The sequence below is a fragment of the Pinus tabuliformis genome, chromosome 6 (genome assembly GCF_031772625.1).
Source record: "Pinus tabuliformis cultivar Carrire ecotype Pingquan chromosome 6, CPIR1, whole genome shotgun sequence".
Lineage (NCBI taxonomy): Eukaryota > Viridiplantae > Streptophyta > Pinopsida > Pinales > Pinaceae > Pinus > Pinus tabuliformis.
This window is the reverse complement of record NC_142292.1, coordinates 929,447,976-929,466,274: the sequence shown is the minus strand read 5'-3', so window position 1 is coordinate 929,466,274 and position 18,299 is coordinate 929,447,976.

Sequence of the window (18,299 nt, the reverse complement as noted above, 5' to 3'; positions counted from 1 at the left end):
TTGTTATTACAATCAGTTGGTGAAGTTCAGAATGCAGGCAGACAAAATAGAGATATAAATTATTCTTATCGCCTGGAAGAAATTAAAAAAAGTCTTAGATATACATATGAGTACTTTGACATTGCTGATTCAGTTTGGTGGGAGTAATTTTTCAATAATCAAAGTGATGTCATTTCAACAACAACAAATGAAGATATAGCTTTGAAAAATCCATTTATTTGGCCACAAAATGTGTCAAATGAACATGAGGAAATAAACATTGTTGAACAACAACAATCTCAAGGTATTATTAATTCTTCATAGGCAGAGGAAAGAGAGATGTATATTGGTTCCAGAAGATCTCATGCACATCGTGAAGCCATGGAAGACCTTTATAGGGGTTCAGTACATGATATTAAGGAGGGTTTCATGATTGCAGTGCTAGAAGATGGAGATCCCAATGGCTATCCATTCTGGGTTGATAAAGTTATAAAGGTCTTTACAGAAAATGAGGATGTTACAAGTGTTGAAGTACATTGGTATTCCACAAATACATGCCCATTCAATGGTGTGTATAAGCTAGAGATGGCAGTTGAAAAAAAAATGGCAGAAAGAGAAAAAGAAAGGGTACAAATATAAATCGCCGCTTCATTGACATATTAAAATTGGAATATGTTGACATACTTGTTTATGAATTCAATTTAATAAAGAGAGTAATTCTTCACTTCAAGATGATAGAGATTATGAAAAGGTTGTTACTAGAAGGAATAGTGTTGAGATGGGAGTCTGCTGAAACCAGACGTAGATTTATGAGAATTTTGAAACCTGAAATGTTGGGCATGCATGTGGACTCAGATGGGGCACTAGTTGATGAAAGAGAAGAATATGGAACATCTTCGTCAGCATCCAGTCACTCATCTGAAGATGTGAATTCTAATGGTGTGCAAGAAAATATGAGTGATTTTGAATAATTGTTTAAGACAGTTTATATAACTGATGTATGCATTGTATCTTGAAATAAAATTGATGATTTCCATATGGTGTTAAATGAGAAGTTGTGAGGCATTTTTATGTTGTTGGATTATATGTCTTAATTGTGGTAATTTTTATTGTTTAAAATATCTACAATCCAATATTGAATTAGATATATAATGTATGTTTGATTCAATATACAAATAATGACTTTTGAATTCATTTAGTGATGTAATTTGTTCATTATCTCATGGTTTTTTAATTCTATAGTTGAAAACTTTCAAATTTTTTTGTATCTAGCATGTTATGGTTGAAAAAATGTTGAATTTATACTTAGGAAAGAAAAATGATATTCTACCAAAAACATTAATGTGTTTTATTCCTCATAAACAACTTTGTTTGTCACATAAAAATTTGGTTTTACTAGCATTTTTTAAAAAGTTCGAAACTTGACCATAAAAAAAAATCATTGTTCTAGTATCATCACTTTCGTTTTGAAGCTATATTTTGCACAAATATTTCGTAGTAAAGTTCTTAGTCACTTCCATTTTTAAAACATGTTCAAAATTGATCCCTAAAAAATAAAATCATCGTTCTAGTATATACACTTTTCATTTTTAGCACTATTTTTGATGTTTTTTCGGGGTTTTTTGGCCAGAGTTCCCGTTTTGAGTTTATAGTTCCCGTTTCAAAGTTTACATAGTTATCAACCAATCACTAAAACTCAAACATCACTTTCTGAATCACCCATAAATGAATCAATCAATCACTTTGACAGTCAATTTGATTAGTTAGAATACTGTCACTAGAACCAAAAATTCTGCAACAACAAACAGAAACAACTGAAACATACTTTATGAGGTATTCGCTACTTCCATGTGTCGAAACTTAATGTATATGCACTTTTATCAAAGCCAACCAGTGTACACATCTGCAAATATTAATTCATAATTCTGCAGCTATTCCAAACTTAAGTTATACCCAGATCATAATATTTACAGAACAACACATGCATCAGTATTCAGATCTAGACTATACATGATCAAACCACATAATGATAATTCATTTCAAGCCTTAAGATCCTGATCCATCATTAGATCTTATCCTTCACCAACCGCTGAGGTTCATCCTTGGTTCAGATCAAGCACAGTACCATAAGCCAATAACCTGCATACTAGATCTCACACTTCATCAGATATTCGATACTTGCACACTTGGCCTAATGATCTTCTCCTCCTTTTATAGTTTTAGGCCTTTCTCAATACCATGGACCAAAACCACTTAGGACCAATACCTTGGACCAAATACCTAGGGCTAATACCTTGGACCAGATGCCTTGGATCAATACCATGGATCAAAATACCATGGACCAAATACCTCATACCAAAAACTTAGTTTTCCAAGGTATATGCGCTTTTCCTTCTATGAAAGTGCGTGTGTACGTATAAGCTACTTGTGGTCAGTGAACTTGCGTGTATACGAAGCTTGGTCAAGGTGAACTACATATACCTCTCTTTCTTCATTATGTGTAGCCTGATCTGTAATTCTTTTCTATTGTCATGTTGCACTATGATCTTCCATCTGAGTGAGTTACCATCAAGGAAAACACCTGTATCATAATTCCAACAATCTCCCCCTTTGGACTTGATGGAAGCAACAACACCAAGTCACTCTCCCCATTTGACATCAAGGGCAAAGGGTCATGCTCCCCCTTTGACATACATTATGCTGGTCATGCTCCCCCTGAGTACATGATGAATTCTCTGATATGCTGAAATGTATTGATTGAGCTCCCATGATTGATTCCATGCTCCCCCTGAGTGCAAGCAAAGTCTGCAAAAAGATTTTCATGACTTTATACATACATCACCTATGACCTTCCTAACACCAATGACTCATACATACATCCATCTCCCAACCAAGTGGGGATATACCAAATTTGACTCATCCACCCAACCAAGTGGGGATATACTAATTATTTATACATGATGAAAACGAGAAATATTACATCATCCATCCCATGCATAGTGGGGTTACAAATTAGGTCTTTTCATGACCTTTACATTAAATGATATGCATGACATTTATAATAAGGACAACCAATATAAACAATACCATGATAGTCATCAAGAACTATATATGATCTGCACCATCAGCAACATCAGGACCACAACCTATATATTTCTATGATCAAAAGAGTCACCTGAATCAAAACAATTATACGGAGTTGTACCAAGATCTTCTAAGATAATGCCAACAATTCATTATTAGAAGCATATGCTCCCCGTGAACCTGTGCCAGATTTTCACTATCATATCTGATTATTGCATATATTAGTAATAAATATCAAGGCATCATCATTAATCAGATATACGTCAAGTTATCAAACACTTTATGAGGACCAACATATTTCCACATGTTATCAACAGATTGTAACCATCATCAAACAGAGTAGGTAATTGGCTGTACTATATCAGACCCCTTGTTCCTGAGTCTGGCCCACTGCTTTTCCTCAAACCAACATATACATGGCTGTGCCCACAAAAACTTGTGTATGTATGCGATTACGCTTCATGAAACTTGCGTATAGCAAACCTTTTCTGAAAAATAGGATTTAACAGCAAGATGATGCAGCAACTACTCCCATATTTTGTCTAAGATATTCAAATGTCTCTCTGGGCAGTGGTTTAGTGAATATATCAGCAACCTGTTCTTTGGAGGGAACATACTCCAATTTGACCTTTTGTTCAAGCACTTGTTCACATAGAAAATGATATTTGATGGGTATGTTATTGGTCTTGGAGTGCATGACTAGATTATTTGAAATACTGACGGCACTTGTATTATCACATAGAATGGAGATGGGTGGAGTACATGTGATCTGAATGTCTTTCAAGGTTTGCATCATCTAAAGTAGTTGTGTGTAGCAAGATGCAATAGCCACATATTCTGCTTCAGCTGTAAATAATCCAATTGGACTTTATTTCTTGTTGAACCAAGACAGTAACCTGGAACCCATATAGAATGCACCACCACTAGTTCGTTTTCTGTCATCAACACTTCCTGCCCAATCTGCATCTGTATATGCATGAAGAGTAAGATCTGTATCTCTAGGATACCATAAACCAAAGTTCTGTGTTCCTTGAAGATATTTGAAAATCATTTTCACTGCCCAAAGGTGTGATTCCTTTGTATTTTCTTGGAATATTCCAACTATTCTTACTGCATGCATGATGTCAGGGCAGGTACCTGTTGGATAAATCAGACTGCCAATCATTGATCAGTAAGTTGGTTGATGTACTACTGCTGATTCATCATTTAAGTTGCTACTGTGTCCTCTTACCATTGGGATACATACTGGTTTAGAATCTTCCATGCCATAATTTTTCCAGATCTGTTTGAGATATTTGGTTTGTGAAACAAAAATACCACATTTATTTTTTTGAACTTGTAGACCAAGAAAATAGGTAAGCTCACCAAGCAATGACATTTCAAATTATTGCTGCATTACTGAAGAAAAATTTTGACTCATGGATTCTTCATTGCTACCAAAAATGGTATCATCAACATAAACAACAATTATTAGCAATTTATCAGTGTCAATCTTTGTATATAGATTGCTATCTGTTGACCCCTTTGAGAAACCCTATTGGTGGAGATATTTGTCAAGACGGTAATACTAGGTCCTTGGAGCTTGTTTTAGACCATAGAGAGCCTTTCTGAGTCTGCATACAAGTTTTGCATCATTTCCAAGAATGAATCCTTCTGGTTTTTCAATATAGACTTCTTCTTCTAAGTCTCCATTAAGGAAAGTAGGTTTTACATCCATTTGGTATACTTTGAATTTTTGAAAACTAGAAAGAGCAAGAAACATTCTCATGGCTTCAAGTCTACATACATAACATTCCCAGCTTTAACCTTTTCTTTCAATAAAACAAAACCTTTACCTTTTATGACAACAGGAGTGTCATTTTCAAATGAGACATTATTTTCCTTTTCTAAGGCATTAAATGAGTGGAGTTTTTCTTTGTCACATGTCATGTGTTTTGAGCATCCACTTTTGATGTACCATTAATTTTCTTATCCTTCTGCATACAAGGTTGTACCACATCTTTCTGTTTGAGGTTCTTTCCGTCTCCATATTTTGGGATTTAATGGAGTTTGCTCCTTTTGAGATATTTGCCAAAATTTACTCCTGCATTTAGATTCTTCATGGCCAAAGTTGTTACAGATTGAGAATTCTACTTAATTTTCAAGAAGAGAAAAGTTATTATAGGAACTTTTCTTAATCCCTATCACATTGCTTTCATTTCTTGATTCTCTAGTCATGTTGGTTTTTTAAGAAACACATTGAGCAGCTTTGTGTCCAAAATTATGACATGAGTAACATTGACCATTAAATAAGTTCCTACGATTATCTAATCTATTGACCTAGTGATTGTAGTTTCTATTGATATTAATCTTTGAAGCACATTGAATATAATTTACCCAAGGTTGGCTGTGGCTTTCATCCTTGAAGAAAATTGAACTTGATTTATCCTTTGCTAACAATTGTCACATTATTCACTGTTCTTTGCTACATTAAGATAGCTTTTAGTGGAGGTTGACGTTTTCTGTGATTGAGATACTTCTTCAGTATATCCAAGACCTATCTTTATCAGAGGAGAAAATTTCACTTTGATAATTTATTTAAAGTTTCTAATCCTTTAGCAAATCTAAGATTGAGAGATTTTGTTTTCAAGATCCTTTCTTAGACCCACAATTTCACATTCTAGTTTTTCATTGTGTTTTTCTCTTTTAGCAAGTTGGTATGTCATGGTATCTATAATCATATTCTTTTCTTCTAAACAGATCTTGAGTTTAGAGATTTCTTCATGAAGGTCAGCATCCGAAAAATTATCATTGTCATAAGCCATTAGAAGTCTATAGTCATTACTATTTTCATCTTCATCACTATTTGATAAACCATCGCTATCTTCATGAGTATAGTAACTCTTTTTACTTACATTTTTTTTTCTATTCCATTTTGCAGATTCATTCCCTTTATCATATTTATCTTTATGAGGACATTTGGCAGCATAATGACCAACTCTACCACAGGAAAAACATTTGAAAGGTAGTTTACCTCTAAATCGTTTGGAACCCCGTTGAAGCTTCTTAACAAAGTTTACTTCATCTTCTTCTTATTAAATATGTCCTGATTCATTGAGTTCTTCCTTTCCTTTTACTAAATCTTTAAATGTGGCTTCTCTCATATCTGGTGGGCCTCCTTTTCTCATCTCAAAGGTAGTTAAGATTCCATGAAGCCGTGTCATAGTGATAGTCTGTAGATCCTATTTTTCTTCTATGGCAGATACTTTTGATTCAAATTTAGCAGACAAGGATCTTAAAACTTTCTCAACTAAGGTAACTTCCTTTATCTCTTCACCCAAATTCTTCATACAATTGGCAACCTCATCTATACATAATAAGTAATTAGCTATACTTTCATCATTGTGCATCTTAAGAGTTTCATATTGAATTCTGAGAGTATGCAGTTTAGCACGTTTTACTTGAGAGTCTCCTTCGTAGCTTAGAACGATTTTGTCCCATATTTCTTTGGCTTATTTGAACTGCATAACTTTGAAAAACTCTGATTGTGACAAACTTCCCAATAATGTATTGACAACCCTGGCATTGGTTTCATATTGATTTTTACCTGCCGTATCTGTAGGAATTGTTGATGGAAATGTGTATCCTCCTTCCATGATTTCCCAGACATCCATTCCAAGTGATTGTAGATAGACTATGGTTCTAATCTTCAAATAAACAAAGTTGCTCCCATCAAATATTGGTGGTCTGATGGCTCCCATGCTTTCTTGATTACTCATGATGATGGATCTCCCTTCAAGGATCAAGCTTCTTCTGAAGGACCTGCTCTGATACCAATTGTCGGAAATAATATTAAGAGGGGGGGTGAATCAGTATTATCATATCAATAATTCAATTTCCCAAATAGATTTGTATATGCTACTTAATCTAAGTGAACTTGCGTGTATATGTGACTGTACTTAAAGCAACAAGCATATATGTAGAGAACTTTTGATTTACCCAATTTATCAAAGATTTATTAGACAATGCAGTAAAATCAGAATAAAGCATCACACATAAGAAACAAACATGAACACCAAGATATAAGGTGGAAACCCAATGTGGGTGAAAACCACCTGTTGATGTCGTCTCTGTCTTATTTTAATAACAAGAAAATTTGTTTACAATTTTGTACTGGTGCAGACTTACACCAGTACGCAGACTTCTACCTGTAGAAGGTTACAACCTTCTCTCATTCTCCAGCTTCTACTGGAAGGGAGCTACAACGCCCTAGCTCTTGTACTAGCCAATATGCTTACTAGTATGTAGGCACCGACCTATAGAAGGCTACAACCTTCTCTGTTCCTCCAGGGACCATGTTTCATAAATTTTCAGACTGGATCCATCAACAACATTATAACTGCAATTCAATCATCAAATACATCTGCATCAACCAATCATTGAAACTCAACCATCACTTTCTGAATCACGCATAACTGAATCAATCAATCACTTTGCTAGTCAATTTGATCGGTCAGAATACTGTCACCAGAATACAGTCACCAGAACCCATACCAGAACCCAGAATTCTGCAGCAGTAAATAGAAACAAATGAAAGATACTTGATGAGGTATGCATTACTTCCATGTGTTGAACTTGCGTGTATACGCGCTTTTATCAAAGACAACCAGTGTATAGATTTACAAATATTAATTCATAATTCTGCAGCTATTCCAGACTTAAGTTATACCCAGATCATAATATGTACACAACAACACATGCGTCAGTATTCAGATCTAGACTGTACATGATCAAGCCACATAATGATAATTCATTTCAAGCCTTAAGATCCTAATCCATCATTAGATCTTATCCTTCACCAACCGCTGAGGTTCATCCTTGGTTCAGATCAAGCACAGTACCATAAGCCAATAACGTGCATACTAGATTTCACACTTCATCAGATATTCAATACTTGCACACTTGGCCTAATGATCTTCTCCTCCTTTTATAGTTTTAGGCCTTTCTCAATACCATGGATGAAAACCACTTAGGACCAATACCTTGGACTGAATACCTAGGGTCAACACCTCGGACCAAATACCTTGGACCAATACTGTAGATCAAAATACAATGGACCAAATACCTCAGACCAAAAAATTAGTTTTCCAAAGTATACACACTTTTCCTTCTATGAAAGTGCGTGTGTATGTATACACTACTTGTGGTCAGTGAACTTGCGTATATATGCAGCTTGGTCAAATTGAACCTACGTATACCTCTCTTTCTTCATTCTGTGTAGTCTGATCTGTAATTCTTTGTTGTTGTCATGCAGCACTATGATCTTCCATCTGAGTGAGTTGCCATCAAGGACAACACTTGTATCATAATGCTAACAAGTGTACCCACACTCATTCAAGGAAGAGTTTAGTAGTGGCTTCTGCTATGATATTCTTCTTGCAGGCTGCCATAATGGCCATCTTTGAGAACCTGTTGACGACCACAAAAACACAGTCATTTCCATGCTTAGTGGAAGGAAGGCCTCACATGTAATCCATGGAGATGGATTCCCAAGGTCAGCTAGGGGTAGGCAGTAGGGTATAGAGGCCTTGCTTCTTGATGTTCGATTTGGCAATGGCACAGGCAGTGCATGATCTGAAATACTTCCCGGCATCCTGTCGAAGATTCAGCCAATAAAAATACTTTTGTAGTATGGCCACCATTTTCTCAACCCCGAAATTCCCAGCAACCCGACTGTAGTGTGCATCCCATATCATCTTGGCATGCTCGCTTGAAGGAACACAAAGGTGACCCAGGTGGCATAACAAAGCATCCTGGAGGTGAAAATCTGGAACATGCTGACCCTCCAAGAGTGTCTGGTATGTGTGGCTAAATTCTGGGTCGCTTTTGTAGAGAAGTGGCCAGTCAGAAGTCTCGTGCCCACAAGATTTGAGCACAGTGGTTAACTCCATGATCGGTTGTTGACTGAGGCAATCTGAAACATTATTGGTGCTTCCCTTCTTATACTTGATATTCAAATGGAACTGTTGTAGGTATGTGGACCACTTCTGATGGAAATCATTCTGCAATTTCCCTTGGGTCTGTATGAACTGCAGGGGTCGGTGGTCTGTGTGGATGACCATTTCCTTCCCCAAAATGTAATGCTTCCATTGTCGGCAGGCCTGCACAATGGAATACATCTCTTTGTCATAAGTGGGATACTTCCGGATTGTGTCAGAAAGTGTCTCATTGTGATATGCCACTGGATGCCCGTGTTGAGTAAGGACTACCCCAATAGCATAGTTAGAGGCATCTGTCTCAACCTCAAATGCTTGTTGCAAGTTTGGTAATGCGAGAACGGGTGCCATGAAGAGGAGATCTTTCAACTCTGTGAATGCCTTCTATTGAGATTCAGACCAAAAGAATTTTTCTTTCGCTCCTCCCTTGGTGACTTGACTCAAGGGCCAAGTGATATGAGAAAATCCCAACACGAACCTGCAGTAGAAGTTGGAAAGACCTAGAAAGCTACGGAGCTCTGTTAGAGTGGTTAGAGATGGCCAATCTTGAATGACTTGGATCTTGGCTAGATCCACATGCACCCCTTGTTCATCAATAATGTATCCCAAATACTAAACCTGGGTCATACCAAAAGTGCATTTCTCCAAATTGGCACATAACTTTTGTTGCCGCAGTGTTTAGAGAACTTGTTGGATGTGGTGGAGGTGCTCTTCCCAACTCTGGCTGAAGATTAGGATGTCATCCAAGTATACCACTACAAATGAGTTGGTGAATGGCCACAATATGTCAACCATTAGCCTCATAAAGTTTGCAGGAGCATTCGTCAATCTGAAAGGCATAACCAACCATTCGAAAAGGCCCTCCTTGGATTTGAAGACAATATTTGACACATCAGAGGGTTCGATTGGTACTTGGTGATATCCTAACTTCAAATCGATCTTGATGAAATATTTTTCCCCTTTAGTTGGTCCAGGAGGTCATTAATCCATGGAAACGGGTACCTATTACAGACGATGATCTTGTTCAATGCCCGATAGTCAATACAGAGTCTCCAAGTCCCATCCTTCTTCTGTACTAACTTGATTGGGCTCCCACTGGGTGATGAACTCTGATGGATGTAACCTTTCTGCAGCAGATCCTAAATCTGCCTCTTGATTTCATCTTTCTCTAGAATAGAGTGCCGATAGATTGGACCATTGGGTAGCGATGCACCTGGGATCATATCGATAGAGTGTTTGACTTAACAGTGCAGAGGATCCCCTACGGGGGAGGTGAAGATGTCCTTGTACTCCTTCACGACCTTATCCATCTGTAGTTTTTGTGTGGAGGGGCCCTGTCTAGAGTTCATGGCTATCGTCTTCTTCTTTCCTTGAGGGCGTATCATTAGGAAATAAATTTTCCCAGTTTTGGAAATGAGCTTACTGCATTTTTTTGCAGTAACCAAAGAGATGGCGATAGGTGGTGCCACCTCCGGTATCCTACACAACATATTTCGCAAAGTAATAATAACAGCACAAGGCCTTGATTCATACATAGCATGTCACTTCCACAAGTATGGTTGTCCTAATAATACATCACAAACTTCAAGGGGAGCAATGTCACACAATACCTCATCTGTGAAGGGCTTGATGTTGTATGGAAGGCGACACTATTGGCTCATGCGAAGATCCCATCCTTGGTGAAGCCACCCAATGGTGTACAATTGTGGATGTGCTGTGGTCGGTAAGCCTAGCTGCTTCACGACCTCTGTCGAAATGAGGTTCTTTTGGCTCCCACTGTCGACAATGAATTGTAGCGGGGAGCCCTTTACCCACATCTAGTAGTGGAAGAGACGCTCCTCCTCCTCTGGATCTTCGAGTTCCTCCTTCTGGATCTTCGTAGTGGCAATGGTGGTGTTGGGCTCTGCATATATAATCTACTTCCCTTTGTCATTCCCCTTGTCGGGTTCTGACTCAGAGTCAGAACATGCTTCTGATTCCACTGATCCAGATTTAGACAGGAATGCAACAAGTTACAGAGATAACTATAAAAACAAAGATGCAACAGAAACAATACTTCATTTCATTAATGTAAAATACTGAAATATGCTTACAAACAACAATGGAAATATACCAGCTAGGGCGATGGTAGCTTATCTTTGAGAAGAGATGTGGCGGCTACATGCCTCTAAACTGTGTTATAATGAGGCTCGAAGGCCTATTTATTGTTGAGAAATAATGGAAAACCCTCAACGTCCAAAAACCTAACCTTAGAAGATGAAACGCCAAACTGTGGGCCCTATTTGGGTAAATTGGTACATCAACTTCCTGGGGTCATAAATTTGGCATACGATCTCTGTTTGACGTGTAAAATATCTCATTAGAAGGATCTATCTGAGAACTACAAGTTTGGGACGAGCAACATCGGTCCATGGACCCATGTTGCTCCCAGTTTTCCCAAAAAACTTCGTTTAGGGCCTCAAAATAGCTCCAGAAATTTAGGACCCGAAAAACCGCTAAAAATAATAAACTGTGCTACAATTAAGGAAACTGAAAAGCTGAAAGAAACAATGGTGGGGGTCAAAGTGGACTTGGCAAGTGGTCACTAATATCCACCTGGATTAACATCTAATGAAATTTCCCTAGCTATTCCTTTCAAACATTCACAAACTACAATATGAACGATACAAGTTTTTCTTTTCGAATCCCTTAATGTTATGATGAACAAAAAGGAAATATGCACATACAATCAATCAATCTTTGATAATAATGAAGACTTTTATGACAGTTTTGTTGCAAAGGAAAATAAGGCTTTACGACACTTTCTTTCGAACAAATATTAATCAACTATACTATAACTTTGACTATAAACTGATAATGACAAAGAAAACATTTAAGAAACATTAATCAATCAATTCAAAGTAGGGCTAGACAAGGAGATAAAAAAAACTTGTTTTTTGAGATATTACATTCATTGATCAATCATCAAGCAATCAAACATAAGAAATTTGTCAAAAACTCAATCCAAAGGTGGGAATTTTACCTAAGGTGGATCAACACTGATCAAAGAGGGCCTAACTACACTGTAGAGCACTGTCTCTCACACAAGGGTGCTTTGTAGAGTATTGTCCCCTAACCAAGCCTGCATTGATTCCTGAGAGGCCACTCAAGAGTCATCTAACCTCAATTTTTGACCAAAATTCAATGCAAAAGAGCCGAAATACAGTCAATGAACACAAGTAGGGTCTACAAGAATGTCTTAGGAGGTGAATAAGCTACAAGGAAGGATGATCTTCCCCACTATGGTCACCAATTTGTTTTGGAGAATTTGGTATCTACGGATAAATACTAATTCCCTATATAAGTAGTTGTATTTAGAACAACAGTTTAAAGTGTTTTAGTCTTTGCCTATAAGAAATAGATAAGATGAGAAGATGAGAAGACCTACTTGTAGCTCTGCTTTCTTCTAGTCTCCCTTGTATCGATCCTATCTCTCCTTCCCATACTTAATATTCTTGAGAAGTACCTATAAACACAACAAAAAATAGAGAACCGATCAAAGCACATGATCTACTGAATATAAGTGAAAGGAATCAGATACAATTCACACATATAAGAATTATGAAACAATACAAACATATGGGAGAAAGCTTCAAACACTTTATTAAATAGAAGAAGGAATTACAACCATTGGTGTCTGATTCAAATCCATTCCTCCATCTTGGATCCCATCCACATCACATCAAAAGCATGACAAAAATGTAGCATTAAAATACTTGCTTCATAGCCAAATATCATAGCAACATTATCTCCATACAATTCAACATAATCTAGCCCCTGATCACTTAGATGAGTGGTCAATTTATATGAAGATGAAAAAGGTTTTGTCATAAAGGGTGGCATTTAATGGCCTTCCATACCTAGATTTAGTTCCATGGAGGAAGGGACGAGAGGATAGGATGCACCTTAACTGATTCCTCATCCATTTTCGAGCTAATAGGAGTTGATAAGTGAGGGAACCTTCTAGATGACTCCAAAAGATAAGAATATTCTCCAAACCCTATGTGAATTTCGCTTAATCTCACCAAGAGCAGGTGAAAGGAAGCCTAAGTGCTCTACAGAGTACCCTAGTAGTGGAATCAACTGCTCTACAATGCACCTTCACAAGAGCTTACTTATGCTAGTCCCTCTAGAGGCTATTTCTGGATGTCTTCAAGTCCTGAAACTATCTAGGACGGAGGCATTCAAAGGGGTGACTTGTTTAGGGCATGAAGCAACTGAAATTAGGGTTTGATGAGCCCTAAAACACTGATCTGGATGATGGGATTGATGTGCCCAAATGGATCTGTAATAGAGGCTATGGTCATTATTGGACACTAAGCTTGCATTCCATCCATACACTGATGGTCATAAATGGGTTGGTAACATGATCATAGTGCACATACAACACATGTATAACTTCAAGCATCCACAAACATGGGATGAGAGTCTTCCCTATGTGCAACACAACGATAACAAAGCTCTCCATATCTTGAATGGACACAACACATTTCAAGTGGGCATGGAATTTCAACCATTGTGTCCCATTAATGTCACAATGCCTCTTGTGACTACACATGAAGAATTTGCGCATGTTAAATCTAAGGCTAATAAAGCCAACAAATTTATTTAATGCATCCAACACATTTACAAGCAGGACCATGATATCATGGATAAATCCAATGCTAAGTACAAATAACATTCTGATCAACATTGGCTGCCACATAAGTTTCAAGTGGGTGACAAAGTTTGGTTCCATTTACAGAAGGAATGCCTTGATCCCATTCAAAGCTTAGACCACTCTGATATGTGCCTTATCCCATCACCAAAGTTGTGGGTGACAAAGATTTTGAGCTCAACATTCCCCCATTCCTTTGCCTACACCTAATGTTTAATGTTGACTTCTATCGACCATACTTTCCACCATTTTTGGATGCATCAGACATTGTTGAGAAGTTGACACCAGCAAAGCTCAACTCAGAGTGCATTGAATAGGCCAAGACTGACTAGATCATGGAGTCATAGTTTAAGAACACTCACCAATAGAGGATTCAACTAAATCAGTTTCGCAAAGCTGACAAGCTTCTGTACCAAGGAAAGTGGCTCACTAGGGACCAAGTTTAGCAGAAGTTCCCCATCTCATGGAGGCACTCAAAACAATGGGAACCATTACTTCCTAAGGGGAGAGGAATGATTAAAGCAGATATTGGTGTGTTATCGGGAAAACTAGTGTCCATTCAGAGCTGCTAGTCCCACTAAGACGGGTAGCTATATTAGAAACAAACAAACTAAAGTCACTTATGTTTTCCTTTATGAGAGATAGATAAGAGAGAAGCAGAGAGTACCAACCTCAGTGTTTCGCTAGTCTCCTTGCTCGTTTCCTCTGTCCCTTGATAGATCTTTCGCCACTCCTTTCTCACTTGTCCCGCTTCAAAGAACACATGTAGAGTCAAAGAAACAAATTACCATCAAAGCATAGATATCTATAAACATAAACAATGTAGGATCAGATGTACATTAACCATATAAATGCATATACAAATACAAGATTCAGAGATATACAAGCATATGGAGGAAAACTCAAATAACTTTATTGATAGAAGTAGTAGAAGAGAGGATTACAACCAGGCTGTCTGATCTAGCATCATCTTCCCACCATGAAATCCCTCTTCACCTCATGAAAAGCTTAAATCACCCAACAATACAGTGTTGCACAGAGAAACCAACAAAACTTCCTTACAAAATACAAAATTCCAACCTTTAGATCTCTAGGATGAGGGATCCATATATAGATGTTTGTAGGTGGGTGAGTCAGCTTCTCGGATTTTGATTAGTGTCATCTCTCTGATAGTTCTTGGTTCCACTTGGATATTTCATGATCTCTTACTCATACCTGGGCGAATTTAGGGAGGAAAGTGTCAAATGGGCAGTTTCTAGAAGATTCTATGGGTTTCCACCTAGCCAACTGCCTCTGCCATTTGTCTGCTCTCGCTCATCGTACCCTATAGAAGGGATTTTCAGTATGCATCAGACTTTTTGCATGTGGAAGGTGAGATGCATCTCACCCTTAGCACTGGGACGTCTCTATGGTCCTGTTTTGACTAGTTCTGAGTAGTTTTTCAGGGAGAACTTATGAGAGATGATGTAATTAGCTGGCCTTGCTCCTTTAGGGTATGAAACAATACTTTTAGGGACTTAGAAGCCCTTGGTTTATGGACATATGTGATTGGGGTTGCAGTGGCCAAATATGTCTATAACATGGTGGTTACCCTCTTATTCCATTGGGACACCTAAAACTGTTTCCTTTTAGTTTCCTTAGTTCTAGCACAAATTTCTATTTTTGGTATTTTTTTGTCCTAAACTTACGGAGCCATTTTGAGGTCCTACAAGAGATTTTCTAAGAAAAAAAAGAGACCATAAAAGTGTCAAAATTTATTTCACATATTCATTTTTTGTCTCCTTGTGTATATCTTCAAAATAAGGTGTTATGATAGCCAAACTAAGATCATTTCCAAATTTATGACCTTGGGAAGTTGGCGGTCCAACTTACCCCAATAGGGCCCAAAACCATTGGTGCTTCATCTCCTAGCGCTAGGCTTTCAAACTTCCTCTCTATGATAAAAAGGTATCTAACCCATATCATAACATAGGTTAGAAGGAAGGTATTCGTCACATCTCTTTTCAGAGATAAGCTACTATCGCCCTAGCTAATTTGTTCCATCCTCTATGTAAATAGTTTTCAATACTTATTAATAATTACTTGAAGTTTTTTTCTTTCGTTGTATCTCTGTTTTTTGTTTAAATTTGTATTTTATTTCATTCCTTCATAAATCTACATCAAAATAGAAATGTTAACTTCTAAGTGGGATAAATTTTATATACATGCTCTGATTGAGGTGATTCTAATGTTGTTGGAAAGGTCTTTGTGTGTATAATATGATTAAAATTTTATGAACCAAAGTGGCACATTTTTACCCCCAAAAAATGTCATTTGATGCCTCAAAATGTTCCCAAAAGGTTTCAAACCCTAATTTTCCAAAATAGGTCTTGTTAGTTAAATTGGTCCTATGAGTTGATTCCTACACATTTTCCACTCTAGAAGCATAGATATTGATAAAATACAATATACTTATCTAATATAGATAACAGCTCCCCATTTTGGGAGGATTTTTGTCCTCAAAATATTCTACTAGATGAGATGAGGAAATTTTTCCTCCACCTTCTCTAGGGTATACCATTTAGACTTGCCTATAAGTTTTCCTTTGAACTCAATACTCCAAAGCTCATGTTGCCCCTATCTTGTAATTATATACCTTTTCTATAAAAATGTATCTTTTTTCAAATCTAACTGAGCATTTGGTTCCAAATCTTCCATATGGGGTAAGCCCTTTTCCTCTTCCTAATCTAGAATGGAAGGATCATAGAGTTTCATATTTTCTACATACACAACTGAGTAAATGTGCATGCATGTCGCTATAATGAGTTTATAAGCATTATATCCAACCTTTTTTGTTATCTCAAAATACCATATTGTAAAACCTTGATTTTCTTATCAGGACCCTATAGCCTCTCCTTGTTCAACTTTAACGATACTTTGTCTCCCACATAGAACTAATTCTTTGTTATGTTTTGATCATACCTGGTCTCATATTTTTACTATAACTTTTTTAGTGTCTCCTATACCTAGATATATATATATATATATATATATATATATATATATATATATATATATATATATATATATATATATATACGTGATCTTCTACATAATTTTTTCAGCCCTGAAGGCATCCCCTGTAAGATCCTCCATCACTCCTCCTTACTATCCACATGCAATATCCAAAGATGAAGGAAAAAAATATCCAAAACAAGTCTTGGATTGGGACTTACCAGTAGAAGAGTGGACTACATTGTTATAAGAGTGTTGTATATATATTAGATTTTCATCCCAGTTCTTTAGATGCCTTTGATTATAACCATTCAAAAGCACCCTTCAAAAGCTACACCAAAGTCATGTTCACTATTTTTGTTTGCCCATACATCTAATGGTGCAATGTTGTAGACCTCTTCAACTTTGTGCCCATCTTCTCCCACAATAAATCTAAAATGCACTAAGAAATATCATGTCCCTATCTGATACGATGCTCCTTGGCATCCAAAAGTTCACCCAAATCTATCCAAAGAGCAAGTTTTTTTCTTCTTACCTACTATTGTTATTTTTACATGGGATTAGAACACACATATTTTTGAACCTATAAAATACCATGAACAGGTAGTCATGTCTCTTCTTGGTTGTTGGTAAAACTCCCACAAAGTCCATGGAAATGGAGGGATGAGTAGGTACATTTAATTGATGATATATACCATGTTTTCTATTGCTAGACTTTTTGGTACAATAAAGCATCAATCCTCTTATGAACCTAGCTACATGTTTTTTCATCTTGGGCTAATACAAATACCTATGTAAGTTGGATACTATCTTCCCTAAACCAAATTTCCCTACTACCTTGAAGATGTGACCCTCTCTAATTAGCTAAAATCGCTCACCTTTAAGAACACATAAATTATTCATCCTGTAGATTATCACATCTTCGAGATGGTATTTAATGATATTGTCACTATCGTACACATGAATTTGGATTTGCAGTTGTTGAAACGCTTCCTTGAAGTCCTCATCTCCTAAATATGCCTCTATGTATGCATCACGGGGAAATGGGTCCCTATGCATCAGAGTTCCCAAATATATGATCTTTGATGTGAGTGGCCTTGAAATAATGTTGGCCAACCTATTTGTTCTTCCCTTCTTGTACTTGATCACTAAACGCAGTTGTTATAGAAACCCCATCCACTTGTAATGCGTAGGTTGTTGTAGCTTACTCTACGCTTGTAGGCACTATGGTGGCTTATGATCTATGTAGATCATTGTCTCATTTACCATCAGATATTTATTCCACTTCTTCACATCTTCCACCGGGATATATAACTCCTTGTCATAGGTAGGGTAGTTAAGAACTTCCCCGTGAAGTACTTTAGGATGGTAGCATAGAAGCCTTCGTCCCTGCATCAATACCTCTCCCATAGCATACCCACTCGCATATGTTGTTAGGCCCTTAATTTTTTTTTTTGGAGAATTTTGTTGAGATTATGGTTGTAGAGAACACATAGTGTACGTTGGGAAAGATCATGGTTAATTTGGTTGGAAGAACATAGTGGAAAGAAGGAAATGTAAAGAAATGGACT